This window comes from Pelophylax lessonae, assembly GCF_965119305.1.
Source record: "Pelophylax lessonae genome assembly, chromosome: 6".
NCBI lineage: Eukaryota > Metazoa > Chordata > Amphibia > Anura > Ranidae > Pelophylax > Pelophylax lessonae.
Window position 1 is genome coordinate 184,292,563 of NC_138773.1, and position 19,239 is coordinate 184,311,801.

At 39.5% G+C, this 19,239-nt stretch overlaps 1 protein-coding gene across 2 annotated transcripts in view; it reads right to left on the minus strand.

Annotated features, from left to right (window-relative positions):
• Nucleotides 1-3,998, minus strand: part of GULP1 (GULP PTB domain containing engulfment adaptor 1) — a 788,491-nt gene extending 784,493 nt beyond the window's left edge. For both annotated transcript variants that reach the window (XM_082260575.1, XM_082260574.1), the window contains exon 1: nucleotides 3,710-3,998. The gene's annotated coding sequence lies outside the window, so the exon portion shown is untranslated. The remainder of the gene's footprint in view (nucleotides 1-3,709) is intronic.
• Nucleotides 3,999-19,239: the final 15,241 nt, after the last annotated feature.

The window sequence follows — 19,239 nt, forward strand, 5'->3', positions numbered from 1 at the left end:
AAAAATATAAAAACAAAGGAACACTATCTTTGTTTAATTGTTACAAAGAATATAACAGAATATGTAAAAAGGAAATCAAGGATACAAAAATTCAAAATGAATGACAAATTGCAAAAGAAAGTGGGACAAACCCCAAAAAATTATTCAAATATATTAATAGTAAAAAGGTCAGGTCTGAGCATGTAGGCCCTTTACAAAATAATCTGGAGTGGGTGACTCGGGACAAAGAGAAGGCAAATTTATGAAATACTTTTTTCAGCTCTGTGTATACAAAGGAGCATGGGGGAGCTCATGACCATCATGAGGATGGTATTGACACAGCCTGAAATGATCCACAATGGTTTAAAAGTGATATGGTCCAGAAATATTTAGACAGAATAAAGGTGGATGAAGTGCCTGGACCAGATGGCATCCACCCACGCATCCTAAAATAATTGAGCTCTGTCATTTCAAAGTCTTTGTTTCTAATTTTTAGGGACTCGTTCAGGACCGGTACCACTGGATTGGCGTAGGCCCAATGTGGTGCCTATATAATAAAAAGGGATCAAAGTCTTTGCCAAGTAACTATAGACCTTCTATAGTCGGGAAGATACTGGAGAGTTTAAAAAAGACCACATAGATGAGTTCTTGCTGGAAAAAATATTTTAAGCAACAGACAGCATGGATTCATGAAAGACAGAAGTTGTCAAACAAACCCAATTTCTTTTTATGAGGAGGTAAGTAAAACCTTGGACAGAGGGGTGGCTGTGGACGTAGTATACTTTAATTTTGCAAAATCATTTGACACAGTTCCCCACACACATCTAATATGTAAGGTAAAGTCTACAGGCTTGGAAAGATCAGTTTGTAAATTGATAGAAAATTGGCTAAAAGATAGAATTCAGAGAGTAGTGGTCAATGATGCGTACTCTGAATGGTCTAAGGTTATCAGTGGTGTACCCCAAGGTTCAGTGTTGGGACCCTTACTTTTTAATATCTTTATAAATGATATAGGGTCTGGGATTTAAAGTACCATTTCAGTCTGTGCAGATGACACAAAGCTTTACAGTGGAATAACTTCCTTACAGGATGTCTCCAACTTACAAGCCAACCTCAATGCACTGTTTCATTGGGCAACTATATGGAAAATGAGGTTTAATGTTGATAAATGTAAAGTTATGCACTTGGGGGCTAAGAATATGCATGCATCATACATACTAGGGGAAGTAGAACTGGGGGAATCCATAGCGGAGCAGGATCTGGGTGTTCTGGCAGATCCTAAGATAGCATACAATGCCAAGCTGCGGTTTACAAAGCAAGCAAAGTCCTTTCTTGTATTAACAGAGGCATTGACTCCAGAGAGAGTGATATAATTTTGCCCCTGTACATATCATTAGTAGGACCTTATCTAGAATATGCAGTTCAGTATGGGCACCAGTTTTTAAAAAGGATATCAGGGGAACTGGAGAAAGTGCAGAGAAGGGCAATAAAAATGATAAGAGGCATGGAGGAGCTCAGCTATGAGGAAAGATTAGAGGAACTGAACATATTCTCTCTTGAGAAGAGGAGATTGGGGCGATATGATCAACATGTATAAATACATAAGCGGTCCATATAGTGAACTTGGTTATTCAATTTAAGGTCAACACAGAGGACAAGGGGGCACTCTTTACATCTAGAGCAAAAGGGATTTTGTCTCTAAAGACAGAAAGGTTTCTTCACAGTAAGAGCTGTGAAAATGTGGAATAGACTCCCTCCAGAGGTGGTTCTGGCCAGCTCACTAGATTGCTTTAAAAAAAAAGCCTGGATTCTTTCCAAGGTGTAAATAATATAACTGGGTACAAACATTTATGGGTAAAGTTGATCCAGGGAATATTCGACTGCCTCTCGGGGGATCAGGAAGGAATTTTTTCCCCTGCTGTAGTAAATTGGATCATGCTTTGCTGGGGGTTTTCGCCTTCCTCTCGATCAACTGCAGGATATAGGATTGTGTATATGGGATTGTATGGTTGTGTTTTCTTTACTGTTTTTTGTTTTTTATTGGTTGAGACAGATGGACGTGTGTCTTTTCAACCTAACTATTTAACTATGATTTATATAGATTTATTGGTGCTTTCAATTTATTGAATATATTCACTCTTTTCTTTACTTAACACTTCCATTTTAATTTGCAGTATCATTTCAGTAAACAGGTAATTAAAGAGAAATTCCAGCCTGAACGCTTCTAAATGCATTCAAGGAATCACTGCAGCTATGCTAAATTCAGAACTTTATTTTGAGTTCCATACTAGCAGAATCCAGAAAACATCTGACAAGGTCACTGAAAATTTACTTCTTGAAGTCTTTCCTCTCTTTCTGAGCAGATAGGCTTTCTGTATGCATTACAAAGCTTGATTTTCAATTTTCACTGGTGTAACCCTTTTTCAATTTTCACTGGTGTAACCCTTAAATTTTCTGATTAGTCATGTAATTAGGTTGTTAGGTTTGGGAGGTTGTTTTTAATAACAGATTTGCTAACTCATCATGTCTGTGTATGATCAAACATTCCAAACATTTCTGTGCAATTTAAGTATCACTATACTCATGACAGTTGTATAAATATTTAGAATTAGAATAATTTTCTTAGGCTTGGGTAGGGCATATAAACATTCCCTTTGGTTAAAATAATATCCATTGATAAATTTCCTTATTGTCATCTTAATCCAAAATTTTAAGTAAAAATATGCACTAGTACTAGTTATTAAAAATATGCGTACGGCTATTGAGTAGTGCATTTTTCACATTTATGGTAATTTTGACAATCATACTTAAAACAGGGTATTTAACAGCAGAACTGCTAAAAAAAGTATGTCTTCCTAAAAACAGTGTAATACATACTAAAATCGCTAAATCGTCTGGACAAGAATTGTCAAATTCAGATTTTTCAGAATCATCTACTGACTACTAAGTCCAACTGAAGAAGAATCTGTTATCTGTATAACTCTTGCAAGAAAAAATAAACTTTCCATCTTATTGCAGATCTAAAACATTTAGCTTGATAAAGAACTGTGTATCATATACAACCTACATTTTTTTAATTAAAATATTTGCCTACCTTTACCTTATCTACTTACTACCAGCAAACTCTTTGCAGACACATTCTATCTACATGCATGCAATTCAGTAATGACTGCTTAGCTGACAACAGTGAACCATGCCTGTCTAATGCGACCACTTGAAGTTTCCATTGGAAGCCTAAGTAAAGGGGTCACAACTGGAAAAACTTAGACTGAGCCTTGTCAGCCCAAGTGTTGGAACAATATCCTTCATTGCAGAATCACCAGGTGCTTTTTTAAAGTAGCTTCAGATGTAAAAACATTGAAAATCACTTTTAAACTTACATTAACAGGTCAAACTTTTTTTGGGGTTTGCATACACTCTGGATACCCAGCTTTCTGCAAGGCAACTCCAACTGCCAGAAACTTACTACTCATTTAAAACAGAAAGAAAACATCTCTGGTCCCATTAAAACCAGAAGAAACAAAAGAAAACACTGGTTCAATACTGCATTTAAAAGGCGAATAAGTACCCTTTTTAACGTTAAGACAAACAGGTATTTCTAACTGAAATTGCAAGTTAGTATATAGAAATGCTTTCTAAAAATACAAAACAGCAATCAACAAAAATGTCAAAACCATATGAAAATATTTTTCACGCAAACTTCACAATATAAATCAAAATGTTTACTCACTGAATATGCACTGCGGATTCCTTTTAAGAAATCAGAAGTAATGGTTCATGTGTCCCTTGGAGAAGAACGCAGTTTTTTCAGATGGTAATTGATTCTCTCTATTGACTCTTGATAGGTAATTGCCACACCATGTTCAATTCCTCGTTCCCACTGTCCGAATTTTCTTGCAGCAGTTCTGTACAACTTGTACTCTCTATTCTCTGGAAAGAAATTGTTCCACGTGCAATTCTAGGTATGATTAGTGTTCTCCGCAGTGCTCCAATTGATGGTGGACAAGGATCCAAGTATCATGCCTGCATTTATTAAAGATACATGTGTTCATCAGATGGACATTCCTACCATACAAACATCTTCTTAAACAGATCAAAAAGGTAAACCGCACTTTATACCTGGTTTTCTCAGCTCAAGACTTAACCCTGACATTTGAAAATATTTCCTATTATGTAGAAAGAGAATGGAAGTGCCTTAATTACTCATAATAATTTATATAATGCAGTAACTATAAGCTGAAATGGTGTACCATTTATATTTATCCCGTTTAAAACTGAATTCCAGGTTTGATCTTTATTGCATACTTACAATGGTCCAGCTCGGATCAGTGTCAGGATGGGGGGAGGAGGGGGCAGTAAGCATAGTTCCATAGTTACATAGTAGTTGAGGTTGAATAAAGACAACAGTCCATCCAGTTCAACCTGTGCAGGTGTGTGTCAGTGACGTGATCATTTCCCATAACCCTGAATGTTGTGAACTGTGAGATGCACATCCAAGAGTCTATTAAAAGTAGCCATACTCCCCACAGCTACCACCAATTGTGGAAGAGACTTCCACATTCTCACTGATTCATTTCCTGAATGAACACAGTGAGTGATTGGTACAAATTGTTCCTGTGTTGATTCATAGATTGGAAGCTCAAATTAGCAGGGCTCTCCAATTCCTACTGTATTAAATTGTATTGTAATTGTACTGTCTATCCTCATGTTGTAAAGCGCTGTGTAAACTGTCGGCGCTATATACAGTAAATCCCATTTAATAATAATAAATGAGGCATCGTAAATTATGTTTACTGTGCTTCAGTTTGTGAATGAAAAGAAAGCCTCTGTACAAAAGGCCTCCAGTTAATTCATTCAGCAGTGCAGCTGAGGCTGCAGAAAAAGGGATTGGGAAATCTGTGTGAATCACAAAAGTGAGACGTCAGGGGTCTGTTTAGACCACTAATATTTCACGAAGGCCCCCCAAAAGGACTTTAAGAAAATATATCAAAATAATATTGTTAAAACATTTTAAAAAAAGTCCCCTTTTTCACAGGCACTCTGGTCACATGGATGATTGGTTTGTTTATGTAGGTGGAGCCTCCTGTTAGGCACAGTTTTTATTCATTCTAGTGTGTTGTGTGTAGGCCAGCCCATTCATTACAATGGACTGCCCTACACACGAGAAATATAGAAAATAATTCCTTGACTCTTTTCCAAAAACTCACCGTACAAATCTGCATAGTGCTGTGGCACCATGCTGTTTGGTGCTCATGAAAACAGATGCATTTGAAGATGCGCGAGGGTACCATTAACAATTAATGGCACCAACGCAAGTCTGCTAAATGGTCAGCATATTTCTGTGCATGTCAGGAAAGTACGTGATTTTCCATGCATTCTGGACATGCATAGATGGAAACTTTGGCTTTTTCTATGGCGACAGTCCAGCCTGAGGGGCTTCCGAGGAAACTGACAATAGCTGTAGTACATATTGCAATCTTTTTGCCTAGTGCAAACTTATTAACTGATAATGCTGGGGAGTAGGTTGGTGGCCTCACCTCGCTATCTTAATTGATATTGGTAATGGTGCCTAATAATCCAAACTAATAAGATAAATATTTTTAAAGCTAAACTCAAAGCACAAAACCCTTCAAGCATGTTCCCAAGTAGCCACAAAGAATTTAAATCCAATTGCGTGCACCAAATACCATCACTGTGCTGTGCATAGCCTGTGTAGGTAACAGAGCTGTGGGTGGAACCCAGCAGATCTCACCCACTAAAGGCTAACTGCAGATAAGTACAGGAGGGGGCGGAGACAAGACCAGTCACCCTTATCAAGGAGAGAGAGCAGCAATGACTGGTCTTTATTACAGGAAGCTCCAGCAAAAAAGGCAACGTTTTTCAGTCTGAATTTAGATAGTATTTGCTTATTCTGGAGTTCAGCTTTAAATTATTCAGAGATTCAGTCCAATACTCCCAAGGGTTATAGATATCCCTGTTTTAGAACCTCTGGATAACTAAATTACCACCCAAATGTCAAATTTAGAAGAGTAAATTAGATTTTTTTTACACAAATATATGTAAAACATTAAAATGTTTTTTGTTTTTTTTTTTTAAACCAGGAAGGCTACAGTTTAACATTTCTTCTTCAAAAGTTATGAATAAAATGTGAATGTGACATTTATCCTAAATTGCATAGAGCACATCAAATGTAAACCTTAGGAAGAAAAACAATTTAATGGAAGTTGCAGTATTAATAAATGTGAGATAGCTCAGAAGTTCATAGCACACTTCGCTGTGAATGACTCTTTACATTTTTATTTTACTGCTTTCCTGCAGCTCTGCTGACCAGTCCAAAGGTGACTGAAAATAAACATGTGTTTAATTATGTTCTGTCTCCCAAATTGATGGTTAGCACTGCAAAATTGCTGAATAAGCTCTGAATATAAAAGCTGTATCTCTACTGCAATTAACCTTCAGTAATGTCATGTCAGATTTTAAATTTCAAGCTCTGGAGATAGAAGCCATTTCCTTGTTATGTATTCACTGTAGTTTCTTCAGTTTATTTAGAGCAAAATCTCCCCTCTATAAAGAGGATGGTGTGTTCTTTTTTTTTTTTTTTTTGTGCATTATTCAGATGGATTGTATGTAACCAGAATAACCTATGAGTAAATTAATCCTTTACAACACACATATTCAGAGTTAGAAGTAACTGCAAAGTAGACATTACACACTAAAAAGTATGTATTGTAATGTATCAGCATTTGGGAAAGGTGGGCCACAACCTAGAAAACGTTAGCATAATTAATTATAAATCCACAGACTGCCCCTTTACTTGTATTTTTGCTTTAAACCTACCTAATAATATGGCTTTGGTAATGGAAAAACCACGCGAAGGCATACATTTCTACAAGCTGAGCAAATATTGGTGGATATACAATTGATTTATATCCTAATTGGAATCTAGCTAATATTTAAAGTGACAAAAAATTAAATTCTTATTCATTAAAAATAAGCCATAAATATCCACCCCCATTTCCATGTGTTTGGAACAAGCAATACACATTAGTTCCCACCATGTGTATTGCTCTATATCAGGGATCTCCAAACTCTGGCCCTCCAGATGTTGCGAAACTACACATCCCATGAGACATTGTAAAACTGTGACATTCACAGACATGACTAGGTATGATGGGAATTGTAGTTCCTGAACAGCTGGAGGTTCACAGTTTGGAGACCCCGGCTCTATATGTACACAATGAATTCTATAGCTCCTGGTCCATCGCAGGAGTGAGCAAGAGAGGGTGGCTACATTTCTACATACAGTAGAACCATAGAGAATAAATGATAAACGTAGCTACCCTCTATTTGGGGATATACACACATACTGTATATACTGTATATATATCTATCTATATCTATGTTTAAATATATATACTGTATATATATATATATATATATATATACACTGTATATATATATTTGTGCATATGGAAAGTATTCACAGTGCTTCACTTTTTCCACATTTTTTGTTTGGGTACAGCCTTATTCCAAAATGGATTAAATTCATTATTTTCCCCCGGGTTCTACAAATAATACCCCACAATGACAACATGAAAGAAGTTTGCTTGAAATCTTTCCAAATTTAATTAAAAAAAAAAGAAAAAAAAAAAATCACATGTACATGAGTATTCACAACCTTTGCTCAATATTTTGGTAAAGCACATTTGGCATCAATTACAGACTCCAGTCTTTTTGAGTATGATGCTACAAGCTTGGCACACCTATTTTTGGGCAGTTTCTCCCATTCTTCTTTGCAGGACCTCTCAAGCTCCATCAGGTTGGATGGGGAGCATAGGTGCACAGCCATTTTCAGATCTGGCTGGGCCACTCAAGGACATTCACAGAGTTGTCCCGTAGCCACTCCTTTGTTATCTTGGCAGTATGCTTAACGTCGTTGTCCTGTTGAAAGATGAACATTCGCCCCAGTCTGAGGCCTAGAGCGCTCTGGAGCAGGTTTTCATCAAGGATGTCTCTGTATATTGCTGCATTCATCTTTCTCTCGATTCTGACTAGTCTCGCAGTTCCTGTTGCTGAAAAACATCTCCACATGTTTCTCATGGTCTGAGAGTCCTTCAGGTGCCTTCGGCAAACTCCAGGCAGGCCGTAATGTACTTTCTGCTGAAGAGTGGCTTCTGGCCTACCATACCGGCCTGATTGGTTGGGTTGCTGTAGAAATGGGTATTCTTCCAGAAGGATCTCCTCTCTCCACAGAGAAAAGCTGGAGCTCTGTCAGAGTGACCATTGGGTTCTTGGTCACCTCCCTGACTATGGCCCTTCTCCCCAATTGCTCAGTTTGGCAGGGCGGCCCGCTCTAGGAAGAGTCCTGGTGTTTCCAAAATTCTTCCATTTATGGATGATGGAGACCACTGTGCTCATTGGGACCTTCAATGCTGCAGACATTTTTCTGTACCCTTCCCCAGATTTGTGCCTTGATACTATCCTGTCTCAGAGGTCAACAGACAATTCCTTGGACTTTATGGCTTGGTTTGTGCTCTGATATGCACTTTTACCTATAGGACCTTATATAGACAGGTGTGTGCCTTTCCAAATCATGTCCAATCAACTGAATTTACCACAGGTGGACACCAATCAAGTTGTAGAAACACCTCAAGGAGGATTAGTGGAAACAGGCTGTGAATACTTATGTACATAGGATTTTTTTTGTTTTTTATTTTTAATAAATTTGCAAAGATTTCAAACAAGCTTCTTTTGCGTTGTCATTATGGGGTATTGTTTGTAGAATTTTGAGGAAAATAATGAATTTAATCCATTTTGGAATAAGGCTGTAACATAACAAAATGTGGAAAAAACGAAGCGCTGTGAATGCTTATATGGGTCTGTATAAAATTACATACAGTATATTGTTAGAGTGATTCTAAAGGCTCAAAGTTTTTTTACTGTAAAAAACCTCCTGTGTGCAGCAGTCCCCCCAATACTTACCCAAGCACCATTGCAATCCAGCAATGTGCACGAGAGCCACGTCTCCCCGGGGACTCTCCCTCCTCATTGGCTGAGACAGCAACAGGAGCCATTGGCTGTCAATCACAGCCTGTGAGCCAATAAGGTGAGAGAGGGGGCAGGCCTAAGCCCGATCTCTGTGTCTGAATTGTTTGGGTTCAAGCCTTATTGGTTGCCCCCTCAGCAAGCTTTGTGCTTTGGAGGCACTTGGTAGGAGGGAGGGGCCAGGAGCAATGGCGGGGGATCCGAGAAGAGGAGGATCGGGGCTGTTCTGTGCAAAACCAACTGCACAGAGGAGGTGAGTATGTTTGTTACTTAACCACTTGCTGACAGTAATCCTACTGCGGCAGTGCAGCTCCCCTGGGTCCAGCGACGTACACCTACATCGCTGGACTCCCAGTGATTTTGGAGGTGCGCTCCCACTGTGTTTAGACACAGCGGGAGTCAGGTCGGAGATGAGGTGGTGATTGGCGCCTTTCTTCCCCAATTGTCAGGGAAAGTGTGAGAAGACCCGTCTGCTTATGTAAACAAAGCAGGCGGATCTTCTCAGTGACAGACAGGGAGAGATCACCGGATTCAGCATAGCTGAACCTGCGATCTCTGTCTGTGTCACAGAACCCCCACCACACACACACACACACATCAGTAAGCATGAGGCTCACATTTAACCCTTTGATCACCAATAGTGTTAACCCCTTCCCTGCCAGTGTCATTATTACAGTAACAGTGCATATTTTTAGCACTGATTACTGTAGTAATGTCACTGGTCCCCCCAAAAGTGTCAAAAATGTCAGTTAGGGGTCCGATCTGTCCACCACAATGTCGCAGTCCCGCAAAAAATCGCAGATCGCCACCATTACTAGGAAAAAAAAAAAAAACAATAAAAATGACCTAAATCTTTCCTGTAGTTAGTAAACGTGATAACTTTTGCGCAAACCAATCAAAATACGCTTATTGCGATTTTTTTTTACCAAAAATATGTAGCAGAAAACATATTGATTTTTAAATTAGATTTTTACATTTATTTTTTTTTGGCAATATATAGCAGAATGTGAAAAATATTGTTTTTTTTTTTTTTTCAAAATGGTCGCTCTCTTTTTGTTTATAGAGCAAAAATAAAAAATCACACAGGTGATCAAATACCACCAAAAGAAAACTCTATTTGTGGGAAAAAAAGGACGTAAATTTTATTTAGGTATAGCGTCGCACGACCGTGCAATCGTCCGTTAAAATAACGCAGTGCCGAATCGCAAAATAGGGCCTGGTCAGGATCTTCCGGTCTTAAAGTGGTTAAAAAAAAAAAACTTGCCTTTAATATCACTTTTCACAAAAAAGGGGTATTATGATGATTGTACCAAAACCTTATTGCAAAATCGTCTTTCTTAAGACCTTGTACACACATGGGTTAATTTACTAAAACAGGGAATAAATAAAATTTTCAAAAAAATACCCAATCATGCATAGGGGTAAAAAAAATTACTTGCATGCGACTGGATGAAGTGAGCACAGCTTCCCCACATTCACTAAGCTAAGTGAAAATTCCCTATACAGTTAATTTAAAGAACAGAGTTTACAGAAAGTATTTACAAAGTATTTGCAAAGCTGGCGGCAAACTTTGTGCATCCTTCCTAAAGTAGAACTATAGGCAAACTTTTTTTTTTTTTTCATTTTGAATAGAGTAAGGGTGGTGATAACCCCATGTCAGATTTTTTCCGCCATCTGTGTCCCATTGCAGAGATTTCCCTTCACTTCCTGTCCCATAGCCAAACAGGAAGTGAAAGGAAATCCCTTCAAATTTGGGGAATTCCTTGGGGATCCCAGGTCACCAGAACTAATATCCCCATTGGAACATTTCCCCGCTATTACTTTTCTTTGGACAACCCAAAATTTGGGATTTTTTTTTAAATTTCACTTTCAATGATAAAGGACAAAAGAGAGGGTGCATCTCCCTCACCAGGTCACAGTAAAAAATAAAAAACTGACAGGTGTTCTAAGCCCTCTGCACTCTTTTCAAAACTATGAAAAAAAAGTTTTGCCATTAGTTATATTTTAGGACCCAGTTAACTCTACGAATCCCGCAGGAACGCACCGAGCGTTCCTGTTCAATTCACATGCGATTTAGTGTAGTGCAATATGAGCCCATTTATTTTGAATGGGCTCACATTCAACTGCATCACACTATTTTTGGAAAGGCACTGCAACCGGAAAGAATGGTAATTTTATACCATGGGATCCGCTGCTGGCAAACGCATTGCATTTGCGACCTGCATTTAGGGGGGTCATTAACTTAACATTGACACCAGCTACAGATCGCAATTGCAGTGCCTTTTGAATGCAGTGCGGGAAACGTGCACAGATCACAGGTTTCCTGCACTGCGCTCTAGTGTGAACCTAGCCTACGCCTTTAAAGTACCAATAGCTCCAATTTGGGTATGTTAAACACAGATAATAATGGAAGAGATTTCTTCAGTGGACTATTAGCAAGTTTCAAGTACTGGACTTTGTCTGATGAAGCCTACTAGCAGCTTGAAACTGCCCTGTTTAGCATATACTGTATATTTTAAGCTGGATACACACTATACAATTTTCTTTCGATTTTTTCCGTTACATTTACCAAAACCATATGAGGTCAAACCTAAACACTTTTAATTTGTATGCAATCAGGCAGGTCCTTGCACTACATAGTTGAAGGTAAATCTAAAGGAAATCTACCAACAAAGGTTGTATAGTGTGTATCCACTTTTACTGTGGCATTCTAGTTCTTTTTCATAACTATTTAGTTCTCTCTATTGCTTTTTTTATAAAGCTCGAAAAGTCACCTTTAAAGAACCTACAAGAAAGTATTCTGACTTTTCCTATTACCCAATCACAATGAATAAGGGTATAGTTCACTGCCTCACATAGAGGATTTTTGCAGCATCAGTAATTTTACTGATTTCATTTTTAACCAGGGAAAATTGGTTGAGAAACTCTGTCATTGTATGCACAAGAAAGAACTGTAGAAGGGCAAAATCATATTAGATCAAATGGCAGGATATTGCTAAACTTGTCCTGTATCAGGAAACATTCGTCTAATTTTGAAAGTCGCAGCCGGGTTTTGTTTTAAACATTCTATTGTCTTAGACGTAGGCCAAGTAAATGCCAAGCATTGGTTGCAATTTTTATTTTGACTGCATGCAAGCTAAGGAAAAGAATGAACCTGTTTGGACCCTGTGCTATGCAATTTTCATGTATTTGGGAAATGACTTCCATATCCTCATCTATTTGTTATATGCTCTTAAACTAATAAAATATTTTGAAAAAGGAAAGGAAGGAACAGTCCATGGATCATGTGTGCTGATATTTTTTGATGCAGGTGTTCCTTTCTCAGATTTATATTTATGGCAACATTAAGAAAAGTTAAGATTTGTATGGCCAATAGTTTAGATTAAGAGCTGGATGTAGTTAAGTTAAGCTCCAATCTAAACCCAGGACCCTGCATTCACTACATCTGGTCTCCCACAGTACACAGAACATGGAAATGCAATCATTTTAGTAAATATAAACTGCTAAATACCTTTTCTCATCAGCAGTATATAGCAGTCTTATTACTTCTATTAGTGCTTGGATAAAAGTTGTAGAAAGAGTTTTCATACTGCATTGGCTGTTCTATCAGGATGCATGACCCCTGACCCTTTGTCTGGACAGTGCTGATTGGCCCTGTGCTGATCACATGCAGCCTCCAAAGAAAAAAATAAATAAAACTCTAGTAATATACACCAAACTGAGCATGTGCAGCCTGACTCCAGTAACTGTCTTATCCAGACATGTTATAGGGAAATGCAAGAAGAGGAGGATCTGTGCATACAGGATGAAACAGCCTTTTTACCCCCTTAGGGGTAGGATAGTTAAAACTTTAAGGGTTAGCTGATTTTTCAAAGTTATTATTTTTTCTTGGTATTATCAGCATTATTATTCTCATTATTTAGAGCAGTTTGCACATTGTTTTACAAAATGGAGGGAGACAGTACAGTAACAATACAATTCAAAACAAGAGAGATCAGAGGGCCCTGCTGGTCAGAGCTTACAATCTAAAAGGGAAGTGATAGAAATGGTAATAACTGTTACAGATAAACTGATGGAAAGAGCAAAAGTAAACTTTAATATTTAGAGACATGATGGGCCTCCTTAACCGCTTCCATACAGAGCAGTTAGACCCCCTTCCTGCCCAGACCAATTTTCAGCTTTCAGCACTCTCACACTTTGAATGACAATTGCTCAGTCATGCTACACTGTAACCAAACAAAATTTTTATCATTTTTTTCACACAAATAGAGCTTTCTTTTGGTGGTATTTGATCACAACTGGGGTTTTTTTTTTTTCGTGATATAAGCAAAAAAAGAGCAAAAATTTTGCAAAAAAAACACTTTTTTTTAGTTTCTATTATAAAATTTTGCAAAAAATTAATTTTTCTTCATACATTTGGGCCAAAATTTATACTGCTACATATCTCTGGTAAAATTAACCCAAATTAGTGTATATTATTTAGTCTGTGTGAAAGTTATTGAGTCTAGAAGCTATGGTACCAATTACTGAAAATTGATCACACCAGATGTACTGATGGCCTATCTCCTTTCTTGAGGCCCTGAAATGTCAGGACAGTACAAATACCCCCCAAATGACCCCTTTTTGTAAAGTAGACAGTCCAAGGTATTTAGTAAGAGGCATGGTGAGTTTTTTGAAGTTATAATTTTTTCCCACAATTCTTGGGAAAATGAAGAAAACATTTTTTTTTCTTTTTTTTTCCCAAAACGTTGTCAATTTATAAGCTATTTCTAACACATAGCATGTACACAGCAAAAATGACACCCCAAAATTCATTCTGCTACTCCTTCTGAGTATGGTGATACCACATGTGTGAGACTTTTACACAGCCTGGCCACAAAAAGAGACTCCACGTCCAAGTAGCACCATAAGGCGTTTTAGGAGCATAAATACACATAAAACTTTCTTACTACCTATCACACTTTTCAAGGCCCTAGAGCAACAATACAATGGAAAAGTCCACAAAATTACCCCATTTTGGAAAGCAAACACTCCAACGTATATTCTATGAGGCATTATGGGTCCTTTGAACATGTCATTTTTTTCCACAAGTTTTTGGAAAATGTGGGAAAAAAATAAAAACTTTTTTTTTTACACAAAGTTGTCAATTTATAGGATATTCCTAACACATAGCATGTACATCGCAAAAATGACACCCCAAAATACATTCTGCCACTCCTCCTGAGTATGGCAATACCACATGTGTGAGACTTTTTCACAGCCTAGCCATATAGAGGGGCCTAAACATCCAAGGAGCATCATCATGCATCCTAGCCACTTGCCTAGGCCTATTTTTGACATTTGGTGTTTACAAGCTAAAATCAGTTGTTTTTGCTAGAAAACTACTTAGAACCCCAAAACATTATATATTTTTTTTTAGCAGAGACCCTAGAGAATAAAATGGAGATTATTGCAATATTTTTTATCACACCGTATTTGCGCAGCGGTCTTCCAAACGCAATTTTTTGGGAAAAAAATCACTTTTTTTAATTAAAAAATAAGAAACCAGTAAAGTTAGCCCAATTGTTTTCCATAATGTGAAAGATAATGTTACGCCGAGTAAATAGATACCCAACATGTCATGTTTCAAAATTGCGCACGCTCACAGAATGGTGACAAATTTTGGTACTTAAAAATCCCCATAGGCGACATTTTAAAAATTTCTACAGGTTGCTATCTTAGAGTTACAGAGGAGGTCTATGGCTCAAATTATTGCTCTTGCTCTAACGATCGCGACGATACCTCACATGTGTAGTTTGAACACTGTTTACATATGTGGGCGGGGTTTCCGTATGCGTTCGCTTCTGCGCGCGAGCTCGCGGGGACACGGCGCTTTAATTTTTTTTTTTTTTTTTTTACTATTTATTTTATTTATTATTTTTTATTTTTACACTGTTTTTTTCAAAAAAAAAAATTGATCATTTTTATTTCTATTGCAAGAAAAGTACACTCACAAGTACACTAAAAGATAGAAAAAATAAAAAAAAAAATTAAAAAAAAATTAAATGAAATGAAAAAAAAAAGGGACCATTTAAACTGGTTGCTAGGCAACGACGTTTGCCGTAGCTCCGGTCCTCCAAGACCATAGAGTCGAGTGAGGGCAAGCTTGCCCTCACTCGACATCCTGTCTGTGAGGATCTGGGACCGGATCGTTTTCCCCGCTGCCGGCGGGTCCGGTAAGCGGGGAAAAGGACCAGAATGCAGCGGGAGGGGGGGGGGCACCTCTTCCGCCACCCCGGAAGGGTGATCCCGCGGCGAATCTGCCGCTGGGACCACCCTTACCGGAAAGCCAACCGTCCACCGTTTAAAAAAATACCAGGGTTATGGCAGCTATCTGCTGCCATAACACCGGTATTTAAGTTTAAACGGACGACGTATGTTAACCTTTTTGGACTTAGACATGGTGGCTGTATGAAGGGTGACAGGTACTCGGGTACTTTGCTGGGCAGGTGACAGGTACTCTGGTACTGATGAGCAAGTGGCAGGTACTCCAGTACTCCGATAGGCAGGTGACAGGTACTCGGGTACTCTTATGGGCAGGTGACAGGCAGGTGATAGGTACTGATGAGTAGTACTGATACTGATAGGTGATACTGATACTGTACTGATGGGTACGGATGATCAGTACTGATACTAATAGGTGATAGGTACTGATGGGTACTGATGAGTAGTGATGGGTAATGATGAGCAGGTGGCAAGTACTCGGGTACTTCAGGTGTCAGGTACTCTGATGAGCAGGTGGAAGGTACTCGGGTACTCTGTTGGGTAGGTGACAGGTACTCGGGTACTCCGATGACGGGTACTCAAAGTACCAGAGTACCTGTCATCAGAGTACCCGAGTACCTGTCATCAGAGTACCCGAGTACCTGTCATCAGAGTACCCGAGTACCTGTCATCAGAGTACCCGAGTACCCGTCATCAGAGTACCCGAGTACCTGTCATCAGAGTACCCGAGTACTTGTCATCAGAGTACCCGAGTACCTGTCATCAGAGTACCCGAGTACCTGTCACCAGCCCATCAGAGTACCTGTCACCAGAGTACCCGAGTACCTGTCATCAGAGTACCCGAGTACCCATCATCAGAGTACCCGAGTACCTGTCATCAGAGTACCCGAGTACCTGTCACCAGCCCATCAGAGTACCTGTCATCAGAGTACCCGAGTACCTGTCATCAGAGTACCCGAGTACCCATCATCAGAGTACCCGAGTACCTGTCACCAGCCCATCAGAGTACCTGTCATCAGCCCATCAGAGTACCCGAGTACCTGTCATCTGAGTACCTGATGGGCTGGTGACAGGTACTCGGGTACTTTGATGGGCTAGTGACAGGTGCTCTTTATTGGGGGGGGGCAATCAGTGTGGTTGGGGTGCACTATGATTGGTAACTAGCTGTTACCACAATCTCCTCCTCACACAGGATCAGTGTGTGAGGAGGAGAACACGGTGACAGCTAGTTACCGTGTTCTCTGATGACATTTGTGACCGGCTGTGATTGGACACAGCCGGTCACGTGGTAAAGAGCCAATTTCATTGGCTCTTTACCTAGATCGGGGATGGGCTCTGTCCGAGGGACGAGCCTCGTCCCCGATCGCCGCGCTGCGCGCCCCCGGGGGCGCGCATTAAGGAAGGAACGAGCGGCTCGCGCTGGAGCCGCTCATGTGATCGGCTGTGAATGACACAGCCGATCACGTGGTAAACAGCCAATTTCATTGGCTGTTTACCTTGATCGGGGTTGGGCTCAGTCCGAGGGACGAGCCTCACCCCCGATCGCCGCGCTGCGCGCCCCCGTGGGCGCGCAGTAGCGGGGAGATCCGGGCGCCGTCATATGACGTCGGCCCGGATCGAGAAAGGATTTGTGCCGACGTCATTTTACATGACGCGGTACGGAAGGGGTTAAGAGATACGTTTTCAGGATCACCAAAAGGCAAACAGAGTAGGTGATAGTTAGAAATATGGGGGAAAGGAGTTCCAGAGGAAAGGAGAGCCTGTGATAAAGTCCTGGAGGCGAGCATGGGAGGAAGTGACAAGGGAGCTAGAGAGCAGGACGTCTTGGGAGAAGCAAAGAGACTGGTTTGGTTGGTATTCTGAGACAAGGTTAATGATGTCTTCACAAAGGAGGCAAGGCCACCAAAATGCATTGTATACGCCCTCCTACACCCTCGTGGCTTGTCACTCTGCCCCAAGGAGACACCACTGCCACCTTTGACTCTTTCTGTGGCACCGGCAATCCATGCATAGCAGCCGGTTCTGCCAGCCAGATGGCCACAGAAGCTTTCTCACCTGACAGTCATCTGCTTATCTAGATGTACGTTTTCTATTATTGTTTTAAATAAATAACTTATTCTTCCATTGATGTTTGCGCTGTGGCTCCCCTTCTGTTTTTTCACAAGGTTGGTGATGTTCATCAGGGCACTGTTGAAGGCTTTGTTGGTTGTTTGTAATTTGAATTTTATTAATTGCGTGTGGTATCCAATGGATGGATTAGCAGAAAGGGGTAGCAGACATTGCATAGTTGATAGGTGCATGAGTCTGGCAGCACAATTCATGGTGGAGGGAGGGAGTTGCAATATTCAAGGCAAGATCTAACCAATGAGCTTTGTGGGGTTGCTGCTTAAAAAGGGGCGTATTGTGGAAATGTTACTATTTAGGGATAAAGTTAGCGGTAAGTGTGAGTTATGGTAACAGTTAGCGATTGATGATACTCTAGAATCATTGATGTATACAGTGATATATTTAGAATGTTTACAGTGTTGAATATCCACTTGACCTCCAGAAGATTTACCCCCCCTCCCATTTTTTGCTATACCGCACTGCATTATTTTAACTGACAACTGCATGGTCATGCAACACTGTACATAAATTAAATTTATGTAATTTTTTTCCCACACATAGGGCTTTCTTTTGGTGATATTTGTTCATCACTGTTTTTTTTTTTTTTTTTGAGCTATAAACAAAAAAGACCAATAATTTTGAAAAAAAAATAATATTTTTTACTTTCTTTCTGCTGTAAAACATATCCAATAAAAATATTTAAAAAATCTAATTCTTCATAAATTTAGGCCAATATGTATTCTGCAACATATTTTTGGTAAAAAAAAAATAGTGCAATAGTGTCTACAAACTATGGTATATATACTGGGATATTTTTTATTTATTTTTTACTAGTAATGGTGGCGATCAGCAATTTATAACAGGGTTGCGATACTGAGGTGGACAATCTGACACCTTACACTTTCTGGGAACCAGTGACACTAACACAGTGATAAGGGCTAAAAAGATGCACTGTCACTGTACTAATGACACTGGCTGGAAAGGGGTTAAACCTCTGGGACAATCAAAGGATTAAACGTGTGTCCAACCAGTGTTTAATTGTTTACTGTAAGGTGCTTTTTACTAAGTGATTATTGCCAGGGAAAAAAAATCCAGCACATCCCTGCTGACAGGACAGAGCTCTGCATTGTTTACATATGCAAAGCTCCATCCTGTGTCTCTCCTCGTCAATCAGCGGGTGCCTGCTGACAATTATTGGCCTGCACCTGCTGATCAGCTTCTGTTGTGACTAATCACAGCAAAAAGTGGCGCGCGCCCCCTATGTGGAAGTGCTAAATCATGCATTTACAGTGCACCCTGAAAGTATTCACTGAGCTTCACTTTTTCCACATTTGTTACATTATAGCCTTACTTCAAATGAATTAAATTCATTATTTTTATCAAAATTCTACAAACAATATCCCTTAATGACAATATAAAAGAAGTTTGTTTGAAATCTTTGCAAATTTAATAAAAATAAAAAGCGAAAAAATAAATTATATGTACATACGTATTTACAGCCTTTGTTGAAGCACCTTTGGCACCAATTAAAGCCTCAAGTCTTTTTGAGTATGATGCTACAAGCTTAGCACATCTATTTTTGGGCAGTTTTTCCCATTCTTCTTTGCAGGACCTCTCAAGCTCCATCAGGTTGGATGGGGAGCGTCAGTGCACAGCCATTTTCATATCTCTACAGAGATGTTCAATTGGGTTCAAGTCTGGGATGTGGCTGAGCCACTCAAGGACATTTACAGAGTTGTCTCGCAGCCACTCCTTTGTTACCTTAGCGGTGTGCTTAGGGTTGTTGTCCTGTTGGAAGATAAACCTTTGCCTCAGTCTGAGGTTCAGAGCGCTCTGGAGCAGGTT